The 12,921-nt window shown below is 50.4% G+C and overlaps 1 long non-coding RNA gene across 1 annotated transcript in view; it reads left to right on the top strand.

The window, feature by feature from the left end:
• The first annotated feature begins 11,831 nt into the window (after positions 1-11,831).
• Positions 11,832-12,921, top strand: part of LOC129859761 (uncharacterized) — a 3,744-nt gene continuing 2,654 nt past the window's right edge. The window contains exon 1 of the long non-coding RNA XR_008760205.1: positions 11,832-12,921. This exon is cut by the window's right edge and continues 1,078 nt beyond it. This is a non-coding gene — a long non-coding RNA (uncharacterized LOC129859761).

The following is a 12,921-nucleotide window of genomic DNA, read 5'->3' as shown; positions in this document are numbered from 1 at the left end:
CCCCTAAGAAAGGAAAAGACCTCACAAATAGTGAAAATGTTCAGCCAATCAGTTTAATCTGAACAGAAATGAAGATGTATGTCAAAGTTCTAGCCATGTGCCTAGAGAACATTATGAATAAGTTCATACTTCCTGAACAAATAGTGTTTATTAAGGGTCGTCAGGCAGCCGATAACATAAACGGGATGTTTCATGTGGTTGCTGATGCTTCCAATCTGGATACCCCGTGTGCTGAGTTATCATTAGATACAGAGAAAGCCTTTAACCGCTTAGAGTGGGAATATTTATGGCTTGTTCTTGAACATTTTGGTTTTGGGGCAAGATTTATACAAATGATTTGCACCATGTATGTGAATCTTTCTTCTGTAATATCTACAGGCACTACCCATTCTAATCCATTTATCATACAACCAGGATGTATATCTACTGGTACTACCCATTCTAATCCATTTATCATACAACCAGGATGTATATCTACAAGTACCACCCATTCTAATCCATTCATCATACAACCAGGATGTATATCTACTGGTACTACCCATTCTAATCCATTTATCATACAACCAGGATGTTTATCTACAGGCACTGCTATTTTCTCTCTCTTGAACCGCTGCCACAAAGCATACGTCAAAATGCTGCTTCCTCACATCAAAATCAAATAAACTGAAAAAGTAATTTCTCTGTATTCAGATGACTAAATGCTGCTCTATGTTGCAAGTGTTCAAAAATCCCTCCAGCCAATAATGTCTATTTTCACACCATTAAACATTAAACATGGTCTGGTTACAATATCAACTGGTTTAAATCAGCTCCACTACCTCTTAACTCAGCTATGGGAAGTGTTCAACTACCACCTATGATTCCAGGGAAGAAACAAACCACCTACTTATGCATTACCATATCCCAATCTATTGACACTACATTCAGGAAGAACTACTGAGAAACCATTGAAAATATCAAAAAAGCCATAATAAAATGGTCTGCTATGGCCACTTCTTTGCATGCTAGAATCTCAAAGATTAAAATTAATGTCCTCCCTTGTCACGGTTTTCTTCCTGGGATGAAGGAGAGGACCAAAATGCAGCGCGGCTAGTGTTCAACATGTTTAATTAGACGAATAAACGGTAACACTAATACAAATAACAAAATAACAAATGTGAAAACCGAGACAGCCCTATCTGGTGCAGACAAAACACAGAGACAGGAAACAATCACCCACAAAATCCTAACACAAAACAAGCCTCCTATATATGATTCTCAATCAAGGACAACGATTGACAGCTGCCTCTGATTGAGAACCATATTAGGCTGGACACAGAAACAGACAAACTAGACACACAACATAGAATTCCCACCCAGCTCACGTCCTGACCAACACTAAACAAGCAAAACACATAAGAACTCTGGTCAGGACGTTACAGTACCCCCCTCCTGAGGTGCGGACTCCGAACGCACCCCTAAAACTCAAGAGGAGGGTCTGGGTGGGCATCTGTCCGTGGTGGCGGCTCCGGCGCAGGACGAGGACACCACTCTACCACTGTCTTTGTCCCCCTCCTTAGCGTCCTTTGAGTGGTGACCCTCGCCCCCGACCTTGGTCTAGGAACCTTCACCAAGGCCCCCCCTAGATAGAGGAGATAGCTCACGACAGAGAGGTAGCTCAGGACAGAGAGGTAGCTCAAGACAGAGAGGTAGCTCACGACAGAGAGGTAGCTCACGACAGAGAGGTAGCTCACGACAGAGAGGCGGCTCACGACAGAGAGGCGGCTCACGACAGAGAGGCGGCTCACGACAGAGAGGCGGCTCACGACAGAGAGGCGGCTCAGGACTGAGAGGCGGCTCCGGACTGAGTGGCGGCTCCGGACTGAGTGGCGGCTCCGGACTGAGTGGCGGCTCATGACTGGAGGGCGGCTCATGACTGGAGGGCGGCTCATGACTGGAGGGCGGCTCATGACTGGAGGGCGGCTCATAAATGGAGAGCGGCTCATGACTGGAGGGCGGCTCATGACTGGAGGGCGGCTCATGACTGGAGGGCGGCTCATGACTGGAGGGCGGCTCATGACTGGTCGGGCGGCTCATGACTGGAGGGCGGCTCATGACTGGAGGGCGGCTCATGACTGGATGGCGGCTCATGACTAGCTGGCGGCTCTGGCAGCTCCTGACTGGCTGGCAGCTCTGGCAGCTCCTGACTGGCTGGCGGCTCTGGCGGCTCCTGACTGACGGACGGCTCTAGCGGCTCCTGACTGACGGACGGTTCTAGCGGCTCGGGACAGGCGGGCAGCTCTAATGGCTCGGGACAGACGGATGGCTCAGATGGCGCTGGGCAGACGGATGGCTCAGACGGCGCTGGGCAGACGGATGGCTCAGACGGCGCTGGGCAGACGGATGGCTCAGACGGCGCTGGGCAGACGGATGGCTCAGACGGCGCTGGGCAGACGGATGGCTCAGACGGCGCTGGGCAGACGGATGGCTCAGACGGCGCTGGGCAGGCAGCTCAGACGGCGCTGGGCAGGCAGGCAGCTCAGACGGCGCTAGGCAGACGAGCAGTGCAGGCGGCGTTGGGCAGACGGCCGACTCTGACCTGCTGAGGCACACAGTAGGCATGGTGCGTGGTGCCGGAACTGGTGGTACCGGGCTGGAGACACGCACCTCAAGGCTAGTGCGGGGAGCAGGAACAGGGCACACTGGACTCTCGAGGTGCACTATAGGCCTGGTGCGTGGTACCGGCACTGGTAGTACCGGGCTGAGGGCACGCACCTCAGGGCGAGTGCGGGGAGAAGGAACAGTGCGTACAGGGCTCTGGAGACGCACAGGAGGCTTGGTGCGTGGTGCCGGAACTGGAGGTACTGGGCTGGAGACACGCACCACAGGGAGAGTGCGAGGAGGAGGAACAGGGCTCTGGAGACGCACTGGAAGCCTGGTGCGTGGTGTAGGCACTGTTGGTACTGGGCTGGGGCGGGAAGGTGGCGCCGGATATACCAGACCGTGCAGGCGTACTTGCTCCCTTGAGCATCGAGCCTGCCCAACCTTACCTGGTTGCATGCTCCCCGTAGCCCGACCAGTGCGGGGAGGTGGAATAACCCGCACTGGGCTGTGTTGGCGAACCGGGGACACCATGCGTAAGGCTGGTGTCATGTATGCCGGCCCGAGGAGACGTACTGGAGGCCAGATACGTTGAGCCGGCTTCATGACACCTGGTTCAATGCCCAATCTAGCCCGGCCAGTGCGGGGAGGTGGAATAACCCGCACCGGGCTAAGCACACGTACAGGAGACACCGTGCGCTCTTCCGCATAACACGGTGTCTGCCCGTACTCCCGCTCTCCACGGTAAGCATGGGAAGTGGGCGCAGATTTCCTACCTGACTTCGCCACACTACCCTTTAGCCCCCCCAACCAAGACATTTTTGGGGTTTCTTCTCGGGCTTCTTACCGCGCTGTCGTGCTAACCTCATTCGCCGGTATCCCTCTGCACATTGCTCCATGGAATCCCAGGCGGGCTCCGGCACTCTCCCTGGGTCAACCGACCACCTGTTTATTTCCTCCCAAGTGGTGTAACCCAGATCCGGCTCCCGCTGCTGAGCTAGCTCCTCAAAACGCCGCCTCTCCGCTTTTGCTGCCTCCAGCTCTGCTTTGGGGCGGCGATACTCCTCTGGCTCTGCCCAGGGTCCTTTACCGTCCAGCTCGTCCTCCCATGTCCATTCCTCCTTTCTCTGCTGCTGTCGCTGCTGCCCGTTGCCACGCTGCTTGGTCGGAGTTGGTGGGTGATTCTGTCACGGTTTTCTTCCTGGGATGAAGGAGAGGACCAAAATGCAGTGCGGCTAGTGTTCAACATGTTTAATTAGACGAATAAACGGTAACACTAATACAAATAACAAAATAACAAATGTGAAAACCGAGACAGCCCTATCTAGTGCAGACAAAACACAGCGACAGGAAACAATCACCCACAAAATCCCAACACAAAACAAGCCTCCTATATATGATTCTCAATCAGGGACAACGATTGACAGCTGCCTCTGATTGAGAACCATATTAGGCTGGACACAGAAACAGACAAACTAGACACACAACATAGAATTCCCACCCAGCTCACGTCCTGACCAACACTAAACAAGCAAAACACATAAGAACTCTGGTCAGGACGTTACATCCCTCGTATCAATTTTATGAGTTCCATGTTACCACTGCTTCCTCCTATAGACTATTGGTCTAAACTTGACTCTGTCATAAAGAAGTTAATTTGGGGGAGAAGGAGACTATCACGGATTCCCCCGGTACTGCTGCTCATTCCGTGTAGTAGCTCCGGAGGTCTACGTCACCGGCCTCTAGGCATCTGTCAGGGTTGTGTGCGGAGAATATTCGGCGTCAAACGCAGGACACAGGTGTTGAGCGAAACCACAGTGTTTTACTCAAAATTAAGGCAAAATTCCACAAATGGAAATAAACAGATACATACACGTATCAACCACAACCACTAACGCACAAACAATCACGGACTAAACAGAAGTGAAAGCCAGAGGGTTAAATAGGGAACATGATGGGGGATTTTGAAACCAGGTGTGTATAATACAGACAAAACAAAACGAAACTAAAAAATGGATCGATGGTGACTAGAAAGCCGGTGACGTCGACCGCCGAACACCACCCGAACAAGGAGAAGGGCCGACTTCGGCGGAAGTCGTGACAGTACCCCTCCCCTGACGCGCGGCTCCAGCAATGCGACGACACCGGCCTCGGGGACGACCCGGAGGGTGAGGTGCAGGGCGATCCGGGTGGAGACGGTGAAACTCTTGTAACATGGACGGATCTAGAATGTCCTCCACCGGTACCCAGCATCTCTCCTCCGGACCGTACCCCTCCCACTACACGAGGTACTGAAGGCCCCTCGCCCGACGTCTAGAATCCATGATGGCCCTTACGATATACGCCGGGACCCCCTCGATGTCAAGAGGGGGCGGAGGGACCTCCCGCACCTCAGACTGCTGGAGTGGACCAGCCACCACCGGCCTGAGGAGAGACACATGGAACGAGGAATTAATACGGTAATCAGGGGGGAGTTGTAACCTATAACAAACCTCGTTCAGTCTCCTCAGGACTTTAAATGTCCCCACAAACCGCGGACCCAGCTTCCGGCAGGGCAGGTGAAGGGGTAGGTTTCGGGAGCCAGACCCGATCCCCCGGTGCATACACCGGGTCCTCACTGCGGTGGCGGTCGGCACTCGCCTTTTGTCTCCTGATGGCCCGTTGTAACCGCACATGGGCAGCGTTCCAAGTCTCCTCTGAGTGCCGAAACCATTCATCCACCGCAGAAGCCTCAATCTGGCTCTGATGCCATGGTGCCAGGACCGGCTGGTAACCTAGCACACACTGAAACGGTGATAGGTTGGTAGAGGAGTGGCGGAGGGAGTTTTGGGCCATCTACGCCCAGGGGATGTAAGCTGCCCACTCCCCAGGCCGGTCCTGGCAATAGGACCTCAGAAACCTACCCACATCCTGGTTGACTCTTTCCACCTGCCCGTTGCTCTCGGGGTGGAAACCTGAGGTAAGGCTGACCGAGATCCCCAGGCGTTCCATAAACGCCCTCCAGACTCTAAACGTAAATTGGGGACCCCGATCAGAAACTATATCCTCAGGCACCCCGTAGTGCCGGAATACGTGGGTGAACAGAGCCTCCGCAGTTTGTAGAGCCGTAGGGAGACCGGGCAAAGGAAGGAGACGGCAGGACTTAGAAAACCGATCCACAACGACCAGGATCGTGGTGTTACCCTGCGACGGGGGAAGATCCGTCACAAAGTCGACCGATAGGTATGACCACGGTCGCTGTGGAACGGGAAGGGGTTGTAATTTCCCTCTGGGCAGATGTCTAGGTGCCTTGCACTGTGCACATACCGAACAGGAGGACACATAAACCCGCACGTCCTTAGCTAAAGTGGGCCACCAGTACTTCCCAGCAAGGCAGCGCACCGTCCGACCGATACCAGGATGACCAGAGGAGGGTGACGTATGAGCCCAACAGATCAAACGATCGCGGACATCAAACGGAACGTACATACGCCCAGCTGGACAGTCAGGTGGAATGGGCTCTGAACGTGACGCCCGTTCGATGTCCGCGTCCACCTCCCATACCACCGGTGCCACCAGGCGAGAGGCTGGAATGATGGGAGTGGGATCTGAGGACCTCTCCTCTGTATCATACAGCTGGGACAGTGCGTCTGCCTTAACGTTCTGGGAACCTGGTTTGTAGGAAAGGGTGAAATCAAAACGGGTGAAAAACATGGCCCACCTTGCCTGGCGAGGGTTCATTCTCCTCGCCGCCCGGATGTACTCCAGATTGCGGTGGTCAGTCTAAATGAGAAAAGGGTGTCTTGCCCCCTCAAGCCAGTGTCTCCACGCTTTCAGAGCCATGACAACAGCCAGCAACTCCCGGTCCCCCACATCATAGTTTCGCTCCGCCGGGCTGAGCTTCTTCGAAAAGAATGCACAGGGGCGGAGCTTTAGTGGCGTACCCGAGTGCTGAGACAGCACAGCCCCTATCCCCGCCTCGGACGCGTCCACCTCAACTATGAATGCTAAGGAAGGATCAGGATGAGCCAGCACGGGAGCTGAGGTAAACAGAGCCTTCAGCTGACCAAACGCCCTGTCCGCCCCAGCTGTCCACTGCAGTCGCACCGGTCCTCCCTTCAGCAGTGAGGTAATGGGAGCCGCTACCTGACCAAAACCCCGGATAAATCTCCGGTAGTAGTTGGCAAACCCTAAAAACCGCTGCACTTCCTTTACCGTGGTTGGAGTCGGCCAATTACGCACGGCTGAAATGCGGTCATTCTCCATCTGTACCCCTGATGCTGAAAAGCGGTACCCTAGGAAGGAGATGGACTGTTGGAAGAACAGACATTTCTCAGCCTTGACGTACAGGTCATGCTCAAACAGTCGACCAAGCACCCTGCGCACTAGGGACACATGCTCGGCGCGTGTAGCGGAATATATTAGAATGTCATCTATATACACCACCACACCCTGACCGTGCAGGTCTCTAAAGATCTCATCCACAAAGGATTGGAAGACTGATGGAGCATTCATTAACCCGTACGGCATGACGAGGTACTCATAATGCCCAGAAGTGGTGCTAAATGCTGTCTTCCACTCATCTCCCCCCTTGATACGCACCAGGTTGTAAGCGCTCCTGAGGTCCAATTTTGTGAAGAAGCGCGCCCCGTGTAATGACTCGGTCATACTCGCTATAAGTGGTAGCGGGCAACTGTATTTTACCGTGATCTTATTTAATCCACGACAATCAATACACGGACGCAAACCTCCATCCTTCTTCTTCACAAAAAAGAAACTCGAGGAGACAGGTGAGATGGAAGGCCGAATGTATCCCTGTCCCAGAGATTCGGTGACATATGTCTCCATAGCCACCGTCTCCTCCTGTGACAGAGGATACACGTGACTCCTGGGAAGTGTAGCGTCTACCAAGAGATCTATCACACAATCCCCCGGTCGATGGGGTGGTAATTGAGTCGCCTTCTTCTTACAGAAGGCGAGTGCCAAATCGGCATATTCGGGAGGAATGTGCATGGTGGAAACCTGGTTTGGACTTTCCACCGTAGTGGCACCTAAGGAAACACCTACACACCTCCCTGAACACTGACAGGACCATCCCTTGAGAGCCCTCTGTTGCCACGAAATAATCGGATCATGAGAGGCCAACCAGGGAAGACCCAACACAACAGGAAACGCAGGAGAGTCGATCAGGAAGAGACTAATTCTCTCCTCGTGATCCCCCTGCGTTCTCATAGCGATGGGCGCTGTGACCTCCCCAATCAGCCCCGACCCCAAAGGACAACTATCTAAGGAATGTACAGGGAAGGGAACATCAACCGGAATAATAGGGATCCCTAAGCTATGAGCCAAAGAGCGGTCAATAAAGTTCCCAGCTGCGCCTGAATCTACTAGAGCCTTATGCTGGGGATGTGGGGAAAACTCAGGAAATTCTATAGATAACCACATGTGTGCAACAGAAGGCTCTGGGTGAGTTATGTGCCTACTCACCTGAGACTACCCACCAGTGCTCCGCCTGCTACCTCGACTTCCAGGAGCAACACCCCAGCACCGGACAGCAGTGTGCCCTCTGCGTCCACAGTTGGTACATGGAGTGGTTCCCCCTCCGGTCTCCCTCCTAGCAGCCCCTCCCAACTCCATAGGGGTTGGATCCAAGGAGCTGGGTAATGGAATGGGCGGACCCCAATCTAGACGCCCGCGGGAGGCCAACAGGTTATCCAGCCGGATAGATAAATCCACCAGCTGGTCCAGGTTGAGAGTGGTGTCCCTGCAGGCTAGCTCCCTACGAACGTCCTCTCGTAGACTACACCTGTAATGATCGATCAGGGCCCGCTCATTCCATCCCGCACCAGCGGCCAGAGTATGGAGGTCCAAGGCGAAATCTTGAGCGCTCCTCATCCCCTGTCTTAGATGGAACAATCGTTCTCCCGGCGCTCTCCCTTCAGGTGGATGATCAAAGACTGCCCGGAAGCGGCGAGAGAAGTCATCATAGTTATCCAGGGTAGATCCCTCTCTTCCCCAGATGGCGTTGGCCCACTCCAGGGCTTTAACAGTCAGACAGGAGATGAGGGCGCCCACCTTCTCGTGTCCCGAAGGGGACGGATGAACAGATGCCAGGTATAGCTCCAGCTGTAGGAGGAAACCCTGACACCCGGCTGCGAGAGCCGAATTCCACTGGTTCCGACCGGTGGAGGGATGGATGGTGGTGTAGGTTGAGGTGCGGGTATTGGGGCTGGGGTATGATTTACTGGGAGACCTCCTCTCTCCCATCTGTCCATAGTTTGCAGCACGCGATCCATGGCTGTCCCTAAACTATGCAACATGGTCGAGTGCTGTTGAACCTGCTCCTCTACTGGGAGAGAAGGGCTGGCTGCGCCTACTGACTCCATTTGAAGTTTGTCCGTGATTCTGTCAGGGTTGTGTGCGGAGAATATTCGGAGTCAAACGCAGGACACAGGTGTTGAGCGAAACCACAGTGTTTTACTCAAAATTAATGCAAAATTACACAAATGGAAATAAACAGATACATACACGTATCAACCACAACCACTAACGCACAAACAATCACGGACTAAACAGAAATGAAAGCCAGAGGGTTAAATAGGGAACATGATGGGGGAATTGAAACCAGGTGTGTATAATACAGACAAAACAAAACGAAACTGAAAAATGGATCGATGGTGACTAGAAAGCCGGTGACGTCGACCGCCGAACACCACCCGAACAAGGAGAAGGGCCGACTTCGGCGGAAGTCGTGACAGCATCACTGAACTGTCTCATTAAGCACACCTGATTCCATTTCTCCTGATTAGTAATTGTATATATGTGCCCTCTGTTTACCATTGTCTTGTGGGTTATTGTCCCCATGTCTGTTGGTCTTGTGAGTACCTGTGCTTTGTTTATTCTTTCGTGCTGTGTGTATTGTGCACTCGTTATTACGGGTCTCATCCCGTGTATTGTTATTACGGGTCTCTTCCCCTGTATTTATTAGAGGTTTAAACTCGCTCTTCTGTTTGGGTTACATCCCTGGGTTTTTGTAAATGTTTGTTTTGGGCTTCGTCCACGTGCCTTTTCATGACATGTTGCATTTTTGGGTGGAGTATTAAAATCCCCTATTACATATTCCTGCACCTGTCTCCAATAATTTATACCACAGTGACCACAGAATAAATATGCAACACCACAGACAACAAAAGCATCAGGTGGACTTATTGTTGGACCCATTATAGCATACTCAGTAAATGTGTGGAAAGCTACAGAGAAGAATATGAGATCTAATCTTAAAAGGAATTCTTAGTGTGTAAGAAACCATTTATATCAGATTCTTGGTCTAAGAAGGGTGTTTATACTTTCAAATACATATTCAATGTGAATGGACTCCTCAGTTTCCAGAAAATCCACCAGTGTTTTAATGTCCCAGGTTCAACATTTTGTCTTTACCTTCAACTCCACCTATCCACCCAGCCGATGGGGTCTCCTGGGGAGCAGAACTAGCAGTACACCCATTGGTCAAACTTCCAACGGACAGGCGCCCCTCAAAAGGAGTTGTTCCTGATATCTATAGTCAATTAATTCTTGCAGCACAAAAGCCATTATGTCTATCCACTGTATTGGAAAATGATTTTATACTTGCTGACAGACAAATTAATTGGGAGACAGTATGGAAAAATATATTTGGATCATCTAGAAACCCCAATCACCAATTCATTCATATTTTTTTTGCCATAGAACCGATCTAACACCTCAAAAAAGACATCACATGGGTATTAGTCTATCACCATTTTGTGAGTTCTGTACCACAGGGGACCTTGGTACTATTCAGCATGTGCTGTGGAAATGCCCGGGGGTGGATGCATTCTGGGGGAAAGTCAACGATGTCATCTCTGTACTTAGATAAAATACTGCCATTAGATCCAATAGGGATGTTTCTTTGTGTTGACTCTGATTGGCACTTGTCAGAACACCAACAGAGATTTGGCCAAACCCTCCCCTAACCCAGAAGACACTTGGCCAATTGTGCGCCGCCCTATGGGACTCCCGGTCGGTTGTGACACAGCCTGGGATCGAACCTGGGTATGTAGTGACGCTTGTTTCACACTTGTTTTGTCGCTCATTTACTTGACGATAACATTTTGGTTAATTTGTGTTTGTGTAGGCTACACAGCCGAAAATCAACAAGTTCAACATGACGCGACGACAATAATGTTTGCCCATCTTCATAACCACTATGAAGCTTTTCTGAATGAAAGTAACGTTGTGAAAGATCTCCTAGCTACGGGACACAGGGAAAATACAAGGCTTTAGACTCCAGTGATTTAAGGAATGGTAATGTGCTGTAATGCCCTAAACTTTCTGGCATAGAGGCTGGGACTGGGATAAAGGACTTCCATCTGGCTCTGATTCCTGATAAATTCTCAATGAAACTGGCTCAGTGCTGATTCCTGATGAAATCATGATGAATCTTCAGATGTAGATCACTAGTTATCTAATACTTCCTCATGCCATTTTAGGGGTACTACTTGAATGACCTCAGAAAATGGTGCTCCTGTCAACTAGTCTCTTTGTCAAGAAAACAAAAAGCTGACAGTGACAGGCAGTCTGGTGGCATATTGGGGTTGGACTGATTTTCTTCCCTGGGGAACTGACATCTGACCTTTTTAATCTTTGACCTTTACCAGTCTGACTGACGACCTGTGTCCAACCTCTTCCTGTGCACACCACACAAGATCAGTGCAGTGACCTATAAAATGACCTGTGACTGACATCTAACCTCTGACTTTGATCTTTGACCTCCTCTGGTCTAGCGCTGGTGTCGTGTCAGGATGGGGGAACATCTGGGGAGTGTACTGTTCTATTCTGGGAGAAGGGACATGGAAATCTAAGTTTCTGTTTCACAGAGCTCTCTCTCTGTCACACACAGAGTCATGCACTTACACACCCAATACTGCTCCACGGATGTGTTGGCCAGCTGTGTGTGTCTGGTTGGTCAACCAAGCATTGAGGCATACAAACATTTTTGCTTCACACATGATAAAATGTTGACATGATATGGATTATTCATCCTCAATGGGACTATTTCACCTGTATCTTTCTGATCAGGAGGATATTTGTAGACATGGGATGTTAGGAGGGTTATGTAACTAGTTTGTAACCATTATTTCTGAGTTAGTAAAGTGGTTGTACTTGGTGATGTCATATAACAAGACCCTTAGTTTTGTGTCCAGTGGACCAATGATGTGTGTATTTCGAGCAGGAGGTTTTTGTACGGCTCTAAATCACTGTGTGAACACACGTTTACTATTGGGATAGTGGAAACTCTTACAGTAGTAAACTGCTGCATCTTCAGCCTGGGCTCCACTGATGGTGAGAGTGAAGTCGCTCTCAGACCCACTGCCACTGAATCTAGCAGGAATCCCATCTAGCAGTGTCTTTACGTATCTTATCAGGAGTTTGGGAGCCTCTCCAGGTCTCTGTTGATACCAGAATGCACCCTCCTCTCCACCATCCCATTTGTACACTTTAGGGTTGGTTGAACAGGTCAGAGTGACAGGGTCTCCTGTAGAAAATGTCACTACAGGAGGCTGAGTCACAGTCACCTGACCTCTGGATCCTGAAGAGGAAAAATATTAATTGATCAAGAGTATAAATAAGAGAATTTATAATATTTAATATTTTATGCAGGGACATTTATTATTTGAGATCCATTTCAATGATTATACAAGGTACTCAACAATGTATTTTTCCATTGTAAGAGTTAGAAAATAACAGACCTTTGAGGCAGCAGCAGACCAGTGTCCAGATGAAGATGGTGATCAGAGTCATGGTTATCGTGGTTTCTGTTTTGTTGAAGGACAGATCTCAGTCCTGCAGTCTGAAACTCACAGGGCTATAAACACTCCCAGAGCACTGAAGCATGAGCTGCCAATGCAAAGCACCTTCTCTATGGAAATAAACTCAGCAAAAAGAAACATCCCTTTTTCATGGCCAGCGAAGAGCCCGGATCTCAATCCCATTGAGCACGTCTGGGACCTGTTGGATCGGAGGGTGAGGGCTTGGGCCATTCCCCCCAGAAATGTCCTGGAACTTGCAGGTGCCTTGGTGGAAGAGTGGGATAACATCTCACAGCAAGAACTGGCAAATCTGGTGCAGTCCATGAGGAGGAGATGCACTGCAGTACTTAATGCAGCTGGTGGCCACACCAGATACTGACTGTTACTTTTGATTTTGACCCCCCTTTTGTTCAGGGACACATTATTATATTTCTGTTAATCACGTCTGTGGAACTTGTTCAGTTTTTGTCTCAGTTGTTGAATCTTGTTATGTTCATACAAATATTTACACATGTTAATTTTGCTGAAAATAAAC

Source organism: Salvelinus fontinalis, chromosome 7 (genome assembly GCF_029448725.1).
Source record: "Salvelinus fontinalis isolate EN_2023a chromosome 7, ASM2944872v1, whole genome shotgun sequence".
In the NCBI taxonomy this organism is placed as follows: Eukaryota; Metazoa; Chordata; class Actinopteri; order Salmoniformes; family Salmonidae; genus Salvelinus; species Salvelinus fontinalis.
This window is presented reverse-complemented; position numbering and strand designations above follow the sequence as displayed.